Raw genomic sequence first — 14,838 nt, 5'->3', positions numbered from 1 at the left:
ACATTCAAGCAAGTAGATTAAATGCTATTAGCTTTAATACCTTTTTAAACAAAGTAATCTGTTGAAGTGATAATGGATTTTAAAGTAAGTATACTCTTACATGGTTTTTTACACCATTGTAGTTTCCCTGTTGGCCACATGAATCTCTAAACCTGACGTTGTTAATTACAATTATAATATGTGGTATGTGAACACTTGATTAACTTCATACTATATTTAAGGCAGACATAAAGGTAATTGAAGAATTCTACCACCAAACTAAAATGGTGTTATCACAGAAGCCCAAAAATACTGCTTGCCATTTCATTCACTTGGAAATGAGCTGCACAAGATTTCCAGAGCAAAGCTACCATCTATTCAAGCCTTGAAAATTAAAGTTTTATTTGAAAGGCGATCGGCTAATTCTACAGGCATGAGACAGGCACTAGAACTCGTCAAAAATTTATCGATGGGAAAGGTCTGAAGCTGTCGTGCTTTTACATGTATACCCCAATTTAGATTTTTAGTTACTTTTACTTGAAAAATTGGCTCTGACTCTCCACATGGCTTGAGGCATAGTTTCAATACTACTTTTTGTGTCAAAAACACCTGTCTTTTTACTTTAGTGCCAGAAGGGCTTAGCATCTTGTCAGTGAAGTAACACAGCCTGTACATTTATAGGTGTCACTCACTTTACCATCTGTTTTTTAGGATAACAGTCATCACTATCACCCAGCCCCTCCAGAGGCTGTAACGATCTTTATGGATTAAGGTTGAGATCTACACTGAAGAACAGCTAGGGGTATCCCACCACTTCCAGCTCATTCTGGTGTCCTTTAACCTTAACTCTGTGAATACCGCATCCTACATGAATTCAGCAACTATCCCCCATGTAAATTTTTTTTGTCAGTAGCATCCCACCTGTTACAGCAAATAATTGTCAAACAAATGTCTGCATCTTGTACACTGAGAGAAAACTGCATGCATGTAAACACCAGCACTCACACCATGTCCAAAACTACACCACAGGCAGTTTATGTCTAATCTCAAGAGACAGGAGTAACATTATCACTAATCCTAAATTACATTTCATTGATGAAGTTGTTAATCAGATAATTGGGCATATGGATTAATAATAAATGCATATAATATGAAAATCCAGGCTTAACTCATCTATTAGTGAACAAAAAGGGGTTTACTTTAAAGAGGTTTTTTATTTTTATTTTTTTCCCAGAAAGTACAATGGATAAATCCTTACTTCTTATTAAAATAAATAAATAAAGATATAAATAAATAGTGGCACAGACCACATTACATGTCTTTTATGTACCAGTGCAGCTAAGAATTTTTTACAGACATACAGGACCAAAGTCAGAAGATATAAAGATTTTGGTGTAGGGGTGACATCTCAATACTGCTGTGAGAAAATGTATAAGCTAGTGGCCTTTGAGTTGGAGTGGCAGAGAGAAAAGAGCTTTCCTTTAGAATAGCATTAAAGCATGTTCAAATATTTGCCTCAATTAGGGACCTATATAATCCTAAATTATGAAACAAGTCCAAGTCTTGCAGTAGGACCACATGGAAGAGACCTTATCAAGCAAGTACCCTTGTGTGATCTGATATCTATATTCTTCCAGAAACAATATGACCTTGACAATTCTTTGGCACATAAAGATTGTTTTATACTTTCTCTGATGTTAAGGTATCAATTAAGAAGCATTTATGTCACCTATGACTTATCCTTGGCCTGGAAATAGCACTTTATCAGTTTTATAACCAGGAACAGCCAAACGAATGTTACAAATATATTTCTGTGCTAAAATTCCAGCAAGGGCTTTATAATAGTAATGTTTTGGTTGTTAAAAGCTTAATGTCCTCGGGTCTAAAGGAACACAATGAGAACAGATTACAAAGGTAAATTTTCTGCTAGCTGAATATCTTTCTGATAGATATCTAAATGTATAACCCTGTCCAAATTACCTGGAATAACACAACCTCCTCTTTTTTTCTGTCTCATGCATCATAATATTCCATTCACATCTTATTATCCTCTTCATTACTTTCCTTAGAATAGGACATGTGTAAGGGTGGACAATGATCAGTGAGACTGCCCTGAGCAGCTATAAAGTTTCAGATGAAGTCTCCTCCTTCCTTTTATAAAGCAGGCAGACAGATGCAGCTGCTGTCCCACATTTCTCCATAGCTGAGCTGCCTGTCTGCCAAGCCAGTTAGTTAGAGAGTTTGAAAGCAATGGTAAACATGCTTATGTTGACAAAATTGATTTCTAAGCCAGCATATACTGTACAATTGAGAAAAAATATTTTATAATAAATCTGGGTGTAGGCTGGAGCTATTAAACAGCACCTTTTGGAGAGTCTAGAGAGATAATTCTGCTCTCCCTCCCTGCTATCTTGCAGTGATTTGTTTCAGCTTCCTGAATGGAAACTCTTAATTTCTCCAATGGGAGATGGTGGATACTGTCCAGCCTTTCCCTTGTACACTGAACCCATTGGGGCAGGTTCTTCCTCTCTTCCTCTTCACGGTGAATTTACTGCATTAGTTACTTATAGGTGAAGACATGTCTCTGTCACCAATATAGCATACCTTCAAAAGTAATTTAAGCAATCACATTAATGTGGCATCACTAGGACTCTGTAATTACTCTAGTCTGCATGGGGACATTTTTTTGGTTGTCATTAGATGTTGATTAAGCAGTGCTCCTGGCATTGAGTTATAGCTGGCCAGTGTTCTTCCACTAGGCCCAATTTTCTTCCCATTTTGAATTGGAAAAGAAGCAGCCTGAAATTCCTCAGCCAAGTCAGCTTGTTCACTACATTATGACATTTAGTCTGTGTGGGTGGAGGGGGTTGAGAGTGGTACTGCCTTGCCATCCCTGTAAAACATTTTAGTCTCTCACAGAGCAACACAGCAGTGTCAGCACAGTGCTCTCATTACTGTGGAAATATTACATGTAGCCATTAGTCTTCTCCCTTCAATTAGCGACAGTCAGTTAAGCTGTGCTCCCAACCTGCTTTAGCTGTTGGCAGCATTGCCAAGTCAAAGTTGTCTCCCATTTGGAAAGTAAACTGGGGAAACCTACTGTTCACCAGCCACACTCTTTGTCTGGGAAAACAAAAAGGGCATAGACTTGTTTGAAAATATTATGCAATTAATTTACAGGTAAGCAAATGTAACTGGAAAAGATTAAGAAGATCTTCATGACGTGGATGACACAGTGTTAATATGATACAACTTCTGAAGTGCCACTTCACAGAGTTTCTCTTGTTTTATCTTACTCCTTTTTTTGGTTGGCTTGTGGGTTGTTTTTTTTTCAGGGGTGTGGGAGGAGTTATATACAACAGGACAGGTTTGAATTAAGGAACATTGTTACAAAAGCTACTTTTTTTTTTTTTTTTACCTGGACATATCGGAACAGATATGAAAGGTCAGCTGTAAAAAACAGTTTGTCTTCTGCAGGTGAAATCCAATTCAATTCAACAGAAAGGAGGATTCTTTAGTTTGAGTGATAAAGGCAATGCAAAACTGAAGTTCCTCTGATAAATCATGTGGGGCAAGAAGTCTACCAAAATAAATGGGCATAGCTTAAGTGATGTTAAATGGAATCTTATTTATTGATAGAAAAAGAGATTTGGGTTTTATATCTGTACAACAGATCCCCTAAACAGCTGGTGCTGAGATATGATCAGACAAGATCAAAGTTTTCCTATGTGTTAAATCAACACGAGATTTTAGATTTAAAAAACACTAAACTTTATAGCATTCAAAATAATGGTTCAGAAGTGCATTTCTACCATCTTGAATACCGAATCAAAAAGCTTGATGCCAGATAACAGTGAAAGCTCATTGTAGTCTGTATACTTTGGCTCTGAAAACATGATTTTTATCTGTATTAGTGCTGTAATTATTTTGCTGTTTTGTTTTACCATATGAAACCAAAGGCTCATAACTGTTAAACACCTGGGTGTACATAAACTCCATCACTGCTTCCCTTGTTCATTCTATCAAAAAATCCTACATTCTTTTGATCAGTTGTCTCTAAATGAGCTACTCCTGTTAATCGTAACTGGAGTGCTGAAATTTATACAAGCTATTAAGGAACTAAACTCTGTAACAGTCCAATGAATGGAATTACTTTTGCGAGATATCTTTACATAATAAAAATAAACTTTGAACCTACCATTAAATTTCTCTGCGGCTTCAAAAACAATAATCCTAGTTTGCCAAGTCTGGCAATCTATTTAACTGCTCTAACATGAAATATCATTTTCAACAAGACTTCTTTAGGTTATCCTTTCATGTGAAAATACTGTATGCAGTTTTTACTACTAAAGGTCAGATAATAGAGCACTTGGATTGAATAACAAGCAGGGATCAACATACTGCAAGTAGTACCAAAAGCCTTCTGCTAAATGACAGATGGCTCGCAAGCTGTAAGGAGCCCACTATTAAGACACTTAAAAAAAAAGGGGGGGGGGGAGGGGGAAGGAAAAAAAACAAATCCCTAACAAACATAAAATGTATGAGCAAGATCCAGGTATTAACATATCCATATTGGTCAGTCACCTGTGGGCATTTGACCTACTTCCATGATGTCCTCCTACAGTGATACAAGCTTTTCTTCTTCTCAGCAGGTAGTAATCTTCCAGGAAGAACTGCTGAGACCTGCAGGTATCCCTACTTGCTGATCTCCCAAATTGTTTTTGGTGATACGGGCATTTCTGCAGTGTGTGTACCTTTTGCTCTCTCTTAATTTTCCATTTTCTCCTGACAATCCAGAAACAATATAGCATAAGAAGATTATAAGGTCTGAGAGAAAGGTCAATACTAGCTGCAGTGGCAAAGTTCTACATACCTTCAATATGCAGCATGTTCAGCATTATTTTCGCACATTTTAGATTCATATACTACAGGTCGTTAGTAGCTTGTTAAAAGAAGAACCCTTTGGGGTTATCATGTTTGATTTATTTTAACTGACTGTTCCTTCACATTGTACGTCTCCCACTGAACACCTACTTACAAAAAGTCAAGAAATCCATATTATCACAAGGCTCAGGGATTCACTTGCCTACTTCCACTACCATAGTGCATTAATTTAGGCCTAACACAAGTAGATATTCCCAGCTGCTGATGTGCAACTCTGCTCATTTTCAGCTGTATAGGCGCATACAAAAGAACTACCCTATCTGTTTAAAAACAAAATAAAAAGGTTTTATATTCACAGTCCAATAAAGACTCCCAAAAAATCAGAGTAAGCAAATGTTGCTCTGAAAATGTCTCTCTCGAAAGTAATTTCCTACGCCCTTGTCTCTCTCCCTTTTCCCAAATTTCAACAGAAAGTAGAAGGGAAAATCCTTCTGAATTCATAACTCTGGTAACAAATAACAAAGCTAACAGTCTTCATAAAATAACCCAGTAACTTATAACTGTATTTGTAGACCTGGATTTTAAGAATATAAGAAAACCCACTCCCTGTCATGATATGTAGTTCATAGTGCACCACTGTAGGTCAAAACCAAAAGAACACTACGTTTCAACCTCAAATACTCTTTGGGACTGATTAATACAATTATACACAGTTATATTTGCACTGCAACAAATTTCCATCTAAAGGCAAAATGAAGTTTACAATTGCTCTAGGCTCTGCACAAATTAACACTTCATTGAATATTAATGAATTACTCTTTGTGACCAATTGCTATGCAAATAATACTTGTGTCAGAATTTATAATTACATTTATTTCAAGATAAAATACATGAATATTAACATTAAAAAACCTTCCACAATAAAGTGAGTAAATCAATTACGACACATGCTGCAGTATTACTAAATTAATGGTTTTGTTGCTGATTTTGCACAACTAGGTAACACTATTTTTTCATACTAATTTCTAATGATTATGAAAACTCAGTAGTATCCTATAATTTTATCTCTATAAACTGCACTTGGATTCGGTTTGGAATCAAACACAATTCATATTACTTGCATCATACACCATTCTAACTTATCAGTTAAAAGCAAACTAATACTGAACATTTACATATACATTTTATATCACCAAGCCTAAGATCGTGTAACAGTAGGAGGAAGCTACATCATTGCTTCCTTTCTTTTTCCCACAAATATAAGATTTTTCTAATTGTTTATGTGACATTTATAGAAGTAGTTTGCAGGACCAAAAGCTGAATGTCTTTGTTCTTCCAATGCAGCCTTAGGAGAAAAACTGCTGTAAAATCATCTCAGTACCGAATAATCAGTATCGGTTCTACAGAAGTCGTATCAGTGCTCTTCACCTGAATTGCAAGAGATTTCAATATGCTCCTAAAACACAATCTTTCAAGTAACAGAGACATAATTTTTCATAATAATACTTTAAATATTGTTTATTAAAAGGGGGGGGGGGGGTGGGCAGGGGGGGAATATTTCTCAGGTTTCTTTGTTTCTCTGTAAGAAAACTCAGATTAAATACTTGTGTTTTGCCAAGCCCATGGGAGGTAAAAAGAGAAAACTATTTTTTTTCTAACTTTGTTTTTGCAAGAATAAGTCATTCTAGAGGCAATGGTAAGAAAAAGTAAATAGCTAAGAAGTCAGAGAAGGAACTAAAATATTAATAGCAAGAATACAAATTCCATAGATTATTATTTTTTTAATTCACCCTTTATTGTGGAGGCTACACTAACAGAGAGCTCTTTAATTTAAGAAGATAGCCATAAAGTACAGAACCTTTTACTAAACTCATGGCTTACTGATGATGCTGAGGTTATTAAAGTGAATTATATAGTTTTCCAAATGGGATCAATTCTGAGTACACAGTAAAGTCAGAAGTGAATTTCACTACTATGAAACAAATGGATATAATTAATTATGGTGTCAAGCACTCTAGGAGAGGGCATCATGCCAGCAGAAGACTGAAAAAGGATATGTTGTTTTTTACCTTTTGCCATAATGGTAATTGTTTCCTTGTGCTCCACTTCTCTCACTTTCCAACAGATGTGTGATCCCCAGCACAAGAAATAATTTTAAAAGCCATCAAATTCAGAAAATGTAATATATATTGCTATCAATTTGCACTGTTGCTGCTGCAGTGGTGAGCTGCTGTGAAACACCTACCACACAAAACTACATTCATGAGCTATATTAGCCAAGTAGCCTTCTCCGAAACAAATTTATGATAACTATCGCTCTAATTTCACACCACTGCAATTTCATAATATTCTGAAATAGGAAAGCTTCATCTCCCAACTCTACAGAGTCAATGCTGAGCTATTAGCCATGCATTAGAGGAGGGACTGGAAGTCCCACCAGCAACTTAGTGCAGCCACTGTAGCCAGAGCCATGGACTCAATGAAGCAATACTTTTCCTTTTGCTGTCAATCTTCAGTACCAGAGCAGCAGGGTTTTATTTTATCTTTCCTTTTTTCCCATTTCACAAGGGTATTTAAAATTTGATCACAACAATGGTTCAGTTCATATGCATATTACAAACTGCTTTGGGGACTGCTCAGTGCAAAATGGGCGGATAATGTTACAGATTAACTTGACTCTGGAGTGTGAACTGTCAGCTATATCCTTTAGCTGGGGAAAAGATTTTAAACACTACCTGGAAAATTGTGAGGCCTAATCTTTCTGCTGTGCTGGCTTGCAGTATAATCCGAATAATGTGAATGTGCTTTCCATCTGACTGAGGCAGGCATGCTGTTAAGTGATTTGAGCAATTTGCCTGGTATAATAACCAGTTTTCTCTGTCTCACTGGATGCCAGGAACTTCCTGAAAATCTTTGCCTATGGCTTGACACAGACTGCTGAGTAGCCACAAAACTGTTTGATAAAAGCACCAGTTTTGTCCAGTATAAATCAATAGAATCCCGCTGCAATAGCTGTATTTGACTACAGCACTCAGCTGTTATCAAGTAGGGGACCTGTTCTGACTATTTTAACTTCAGAGTACGTATCTTTTTCCCAGCTGGTCTTCAACACAGCAGGGATGGCTGTGGTGTGTGCTCAGTGTTTCAGCCAAAGAACGTTCAACACTCACAGCACTCCACTGGCCTCCAGAAAAAGATTAACTGAAAATGCATTTCAATGCAGACATCAATTATTTTTTTTTTCCTAAAACAGAGTACACAGAACATGATTCCTCAAATGTGAGCTCTTAAATTTGAACTGGAAAAATTTTCCAGTAATTTCTCCTGTCTTTCCTACCTGACACTACTCTATTTTCCTAGGACAACATACCTCAGAAAGCCACATCTCACACAAGTAATTATACACATTCTTGAACTTAGTTGAAAGAATTTATTGCTGATGAAAGGAAGCCGGAAAACATCTCCTAACATCAGCGTTCAAAACCCTATTGTCGTCACCTTCTCTGTACTTTTTACTCATGAAAACACTTTTTAGGTAACAAGACAAAATATGTTTTATGGATAGACTCATGGCACAGTAAGAATAATCAACTTTGTTCTCCCTAAAATTGGAATTACTTCTGGAGAAAAAGAGCATATCTTTTCTAAACTTCTATGCCGCTAAAGCTAGAAAAATGCCACAAGTTAAATGTTTCTTATTCTGTTATTATTTCTTGTTTCTTTCCACTTTTCACTTTGTACCTTGCAGAGCATGGAGATTTACCCAAAACATGTATGATCCCAATAATTGGCCTAAGAAAAGGACAAAATATCTCCTTATAGCAAGAATTCCTTTTTCCTTGAAAATTCATGTAAATCATGAGGCTGATAACCTTTCATGAATTCTTGCTTCTGAGGTTGATGATAGAATTTTTGACCTTTACTCCGATGAAGCCAGTTCTCCAATATGTGACAGCCCTCTATAATATAAGGCTATTTATATTTCTCTATGGTATAAATATGGTATAAGAATAATAATTAGAAATATTATTTGTTAGCTATGAAACTGTAAGTCTCGTGAAGTTTTCTGGTCAAGCAGATCATTGTTTCATGTTCCCCATGCCACTTGCCATATTGAGAAGGTCAATATTCCTTTCCTTCCCAATTAGTCTTGGGAATATTATGAAAAAACACATATGATTCCAAGCCCTGATTGACACACTTATTTTCCAAATTTTTCCAATGCTCTTCTATATGGGCATCTCAGCATTAAAATGAAATGAATTGTGAACAGGTTGCCCAGGGAAGTTGTGGATGCCCCATCCCTGGAAGTGTTCAAGGCCAGGCTGGATGGGGCTTTGAGCAACCTGCTCTAGTGGGAGGTGCCCCTGCCCATGGCAGGGGGGTTGGAACTCGACGATCTTTAAGGTCCCTTCCAACTCTAACCATTCCATGATTCTATGATTCTAAGCTTTCATTTTATATATCTGCAAACTGAGGTTCAAAGATGTTAAATGATTTGTAGCCTGAAACAGTGACAAAGAGCAGCAGGAAAAATCTCCATGGGTTTCTGTCACTTAGTTGGGTGTAAAAATCACCCCTAAGAATGTGAGTGTCTTGGATTGGGCTGCCTCTAACAAGTAATGCTGCAAGTAAAGGACATTTCCTTACAACGAGCATCAGAATATTATAAACCAGGAGGTGGTTGGCAATTCAAGCATTCATTGAATATTGAACAGGCTCCGCTTTGGACACAAAACATTCAAAGAAATCTTGAACACTTTCTAAAACACCTCTAGCTTTTCTAACCTGAATTGCAGCTGGTTTCCAAATTTCAATTTGCATAATTTGAAACCAACAATTCAATTTTTTGTTCTGAATCAGGATGTACAGTGCTGTTAGCTGCTCACTTTGACCTGAGTTCCTATGACAGCCCTTACAAGTTATCCACCCTATCCTAATAAAAAAAGAAAAGAAAAAACTCTACGTATCTGCCATACAGAAAATGAGAGAAGAAGGAAGGGAGGGGAAAGGAAAATGAGAAAGAAAGCCTCCATGTGCCCATTGCTAAACTATATTAAAAAAAAAAAAAAAAAAAAAAGCTTGAGTATCTGCGTGCAGATATGACATGCTAATATAGCCAAACACAGTAACAGCCAAAGGGGATCTGCTGCTTAGCTGCCTCGAGTAACTTTAAGTAAAGTTGTCTCCTAAGCACACACAGTTAACTTATTGACACAATTTGTATAAGGTTTTCCAAAACACTACAGGAGATTCAGCATGTTCAATTCCACAAGGTGCTTCTTGTAAGCAACAGCTTCCCCATTTCTTCCAATGACATATTTTTCCAAGTCTCTCCCTCAATTTTTCAAGTAAATTATCTGTGGAAAATTGGAATTTACTCCTTTAGATGAATAGATATCAAGAAAAAGATACAGAAAGAAATTTGTTACCACAGTCTTCGTAGACATGTTCAGAATAGCTTTGTGATTGTCAAAATTCCTGCTACTTTGTATTTGTGATTAAGGCAGACTCTCATGATATTGTTGTTCAGTGAAAGAGGGTTCTGTTTCAAACTCAGTGATTGCCACCTAGACTTCATGCTCTAACAAGATGAAGAAAGTTCATACCTACCTAAGTTTTCAGAACATTAGTATCTGTGTATTTTTTTTGTAGACGCAATTCAGTCTGTGTCTCCTAAATATATCACCTAGGTCCTATCTGAACTTGAGCAAGTTATAATGAGGCACTCTTATAATATAAATTGATCTTAATTACAGCTTTGATAGAGACTTAACCTTTATATGATGCATATATGGGACTGACTTTCCACCTATGTTGCAATATTCTTGTCTCCAAATCATGATTTGGTTTTATTGTAGCCAAAAAGGAGGCCTGTTGCATTGCTTAGATGCCTACTAAGCAACAAAATCAGTATTTACTTGCCTGGAACATAGACATACGCAGACTAAACCAGCATAACTAGGTATAGTACATAAGCATATTTTAACATTGGGAAAACATTAATAACATCTTGCAATGCAGCTCAGTTTTAATATGAAAATAATAGCCTTAACTGCAAAGGAGCAGATGGGGTTCTGATACAGTGGCACAAACAGGGTGCATAAAAAACATGCAAGTATTAAGCTCTGCAAGATAAGAACTAAGGATGCAGAGTAGGCAAGAATGATGTCTGGTAAAACCAAAATAATCCTGCAGAGCAGGCAGCCAAGGTGTCTGATGGAACCAGAATAATCCTGCAGAATATGTAAAACCGTAACAAGCCCTCATCCCAAAATAAATGTCAAGAGAAGCTGATATCACCCAATTTTCTTCTGGGGAGGAGGCAGAGGAGCATGGAACATCAATGGTGTTTTATGGGAAAGGATGGGGAGGAAAGAAGGTGGCAGAATCTGTTCTGCCTTTCAGTCTCCAATTTTTCTCTGGACTGATGGATTATAGCTATCAGTACAAACTAAAATGGCATCACTTCAGTGGCAGGGTACACTTGCATCTAATTTAAGTTTGTTACGGATGATTGATAGTGATTAAGTACTAACCACTGGCAATGCACACTGTTAACGAATCCAGTCAATCCAGTCAAGAGTCATTTTGAAGCTTGAATCTGGCTGGTTTTGGAGTCTTCTCCCATCATATTGGAAAGCCATGAAAAGCAAAGGTAATACTGCCTATAGTTCTGGTCTATATGAGTCTACAACATATGTGTACACACGTGTACATATATACATCAGATACAGGGAATACTAGGATTCGTTTCTGTATCTAGCCCTGAGATGACTTCTCAGTGTATGAACAATCACTTGTGGCATCTTGAAGTCACTGCTTGTGCAGTGACGACAGACAGACAGACATGTTATTATATATTTTCTAGATACGTAGATGCTTTTCAATAATAGTGCAAAAGAAAGAAAGAAAGAGAGAAAATATGGTTCTCACATTCTAAAGTAAGATCATTATTAGGTAATCATTTTCAAGAATAGGTTGATTTATATATGCGTGGTTAAAGCTCTTCTCCCCCCAGTTGTCTCTTCTTTCTGGATATCTTTGATATCACACAGTAGTACTTCTAAGAGACAGACCTGCAATTAATTCTCCACAGAATAAATGCTTTAGCTTATAGAAAAGTATAGAAGACAAAAAAAGGAACTACACCAAACCCCCCATATTTAATGATTTTTAAAATCTATACTCAACTTGCTCCAGCAGCAAACTTTTCACTGTACTAAAAGAAAGGAAAAAAAACCAGAGATAATGACTATATTTTCTACTTATTCAGTGAAATAGTGTCCGATATTTAATTCTACATCATCGGAATAGTTTATGGAAATAGTGATGCTAATGGTGAGACTATCAGTGGGCTCGTTAATTTGTAGCAGCTATTTCTCCTGACCTAATTTCCTTTCCCGCTTGAAAACTGTTTGAAATTTCATCTGACTACAATCAGGTTTATTGGAAATATTAATGTCTGTGCTCTCCCCATAAGCCACCAGCAGGGTAATTGACTTGAAAGATGAATTACATCTGCATTAACAGAATACAGAGTTGTAGTGTAGAGTTCTTTGTCCTTTACTGCCCTCCCTTCCTTCATTCTGAATGTAATTCTGACAATTGAGAGGGGTTTTTTTTGGAGAGAGAGAGAGAGAGAAAGCCTTAAGAGAGCATCATTAATAATACACATTAGCTACTGTGGTTTATAGTAGAAGGTTGTTTATTCAAAGGTTGGGGAATGACTCTTGAAACTTACTTAGTCTCTGAAACAAACCGGAATTGCTATGAACTACAGAGGCCCTCATGATATTCATGGGTGAGTGATACAAAACCAAAAAAAAGAGAAAGAAAGAAAATACCTATTCTTTTAAATAAAGAATATTCCCAAACTGCTCAGTGAACGTTCTTATAGTAAGAACTTATTATGAGAGGGGAAAAAAATCATTGAAATTTTGTATATAAGCCCACATTGAGGTCTGTCCTACTTTAAAAAGTGTTTAAGCATGCAAAAATCAAGCACACAAAGAGACACTGAATACAACTTGGAAACAAGAATGTGGCAAGAACCTACGGCTCCTCCAATGCAGCACTCATGGTATCTGTGCCCCATATCTTTAACATGACACTGCTATATGCAAATATAACTACCTATGACAACAAGGAATTTTCTTTAAAAAATTCAATACAGAAATATAATGCTGATGAAATTTCAGCATTTTCTGTTATTCTGTAAAGAAACACAACTTAATACAAAAGCTAAAAGGAAATTCAAGAGAAAGACATTTTGGTTTTGAAGATTTATATCTGTAAAAGATGTAGTTTCTTCCTCTAAAATCATTTTGCAATCAATTCTTACCAGCATTTCAGTACTTGCCTTCTTAATTATTCATGCTTTCAGGATAGCACATGGACAACAGGATTTGGGGGAAGGAGCGAGTGGGAAAGGTAATTTATTATCTGCAACTGAACTGCTTCAAATACCTCTCTCACTATGTCCATCTTCATAGAAGAACAGAGGATGAAAGGATAATAAGAGTGTTTCATGAACCAGGGCTTAGATCTCAAATGGAAAAAAATACAAAAGCTATTTCCCTTGCACTGAGTGAAGGAACCAGACAATTGATTAGCCAGATAAATGAACTAAATTAGTCTGAAGGCTATATAGTTTTTCAGACACAAAACCCAGACAACTGACTAGAAAGTCAGTTCAGTACTGACATTATCATCCATACTATCAATAAAAGTGAAACAGTATTAGCAGGCTTCTGTGTTGATTTCTTCACTCCAGCTCCTTCTATGACCTCCAAAGCTTCCTCAGCCCATAGACTATTCCTATACCTTTTGTATCATTTTCTGATACTTGTCTCATACTGATGTGAAACGAGACCAAGAATTCTTTCTCCCTCCCATTTCTAACTCCTGAGGTACTAACTTATCTCTTCCTTACAGTATCTTTTCATATTTCTACCTCTGACTTCAGTCTTGATTAAAATTATTAAAATCATCACAGTTTAATAGTAACGAAAGCACTCCCTTGTTTCTCCCATGCCTTAAAACTGAATTTTCTATTCTTAATGCTTGGTTAATAAAATACAATTGAAATACATTTGATGTCATGCATAAGCCTTTACACCATTTTTTTTAAGCAATCAGTTCTACCTTTATACTTTTTGAGAGATGTTCAGTTGTGTTGAAGTAGTTATACAAGTGTTTTTTATGAAAGAATGTTTCTACTTACAAATATATAGCAGTTATAAAATTATGGAGTAGATTGGTGAAGTACACAATTCATAAATAAATTCAATTTATGTGATTTCCCGTCAGTTAGCTAAGATGTTTTGTCCAGTTACATTACACACACAATTATGTGTCAATTAAAACAGTTGTTCTGGAAGCTGTGTTTCTCCCTATAGACATCAGCTTTAGAATTGCTTCTCTCAGCTCCTCAAAACCTGTAAAAGATTTGGAAGTCATTACCACAATACTGTCCGTCCCCCCCCTGCCCCTGCCCGCCAAAAAGATATTTCTAGTGGTGACTAATAAAACCATTCAGAGTATCTGCTCTTGGACTTGGACGTTCATGAAACAAAGATTTATTGTACTTCTGTTGACCTTAATTTCACCTCAGTCAGTATAACCTCTTGGGTTAATAACTCCTGATGCTCACCTCTACAGAGGTCAGTAGCACAAAAAGTATGTGATAGCATCAGCTTCAGTTAAAGTTGAAAAATAGTTTCCATTATAGCTACCTGTTTTCACACTCCCTGCTTATTGTTGCCTCAGTGGCACTCTGGATAACTAGAAGCACTCACAAAAAAACACTCTGCTCTATCCCAATTATTATTCCATAACACAATTTTGTTTCCTTGACCAACGATGGGGAGATCATGGATAAAGTAGCAACATTATCGGTGGTGTCTAAAAAGTCTATGTTTAGTTATAATTCTGATTGCAACTTTTATCAATGAACAGCTTCACTCTTTTCTT

The sequence above is a fragment of the Numenius arquata genome, chromosome 1, assembly GCF_964106895.1.
Source record: "Numenius arquata chromosome 1, bNumArq3.hap1.1, whole genome shotgun sequence".
NCBI lineage: Eukaryota > Metazoa > Chordata > Aves > Charadriiformes > Scolopacidae > Numenius > Numenius arquata.
The sequence above is the reverse complement of the archived record's forward strand: the minus strand, read 5'-3'. Positions refer to the sequence as shown.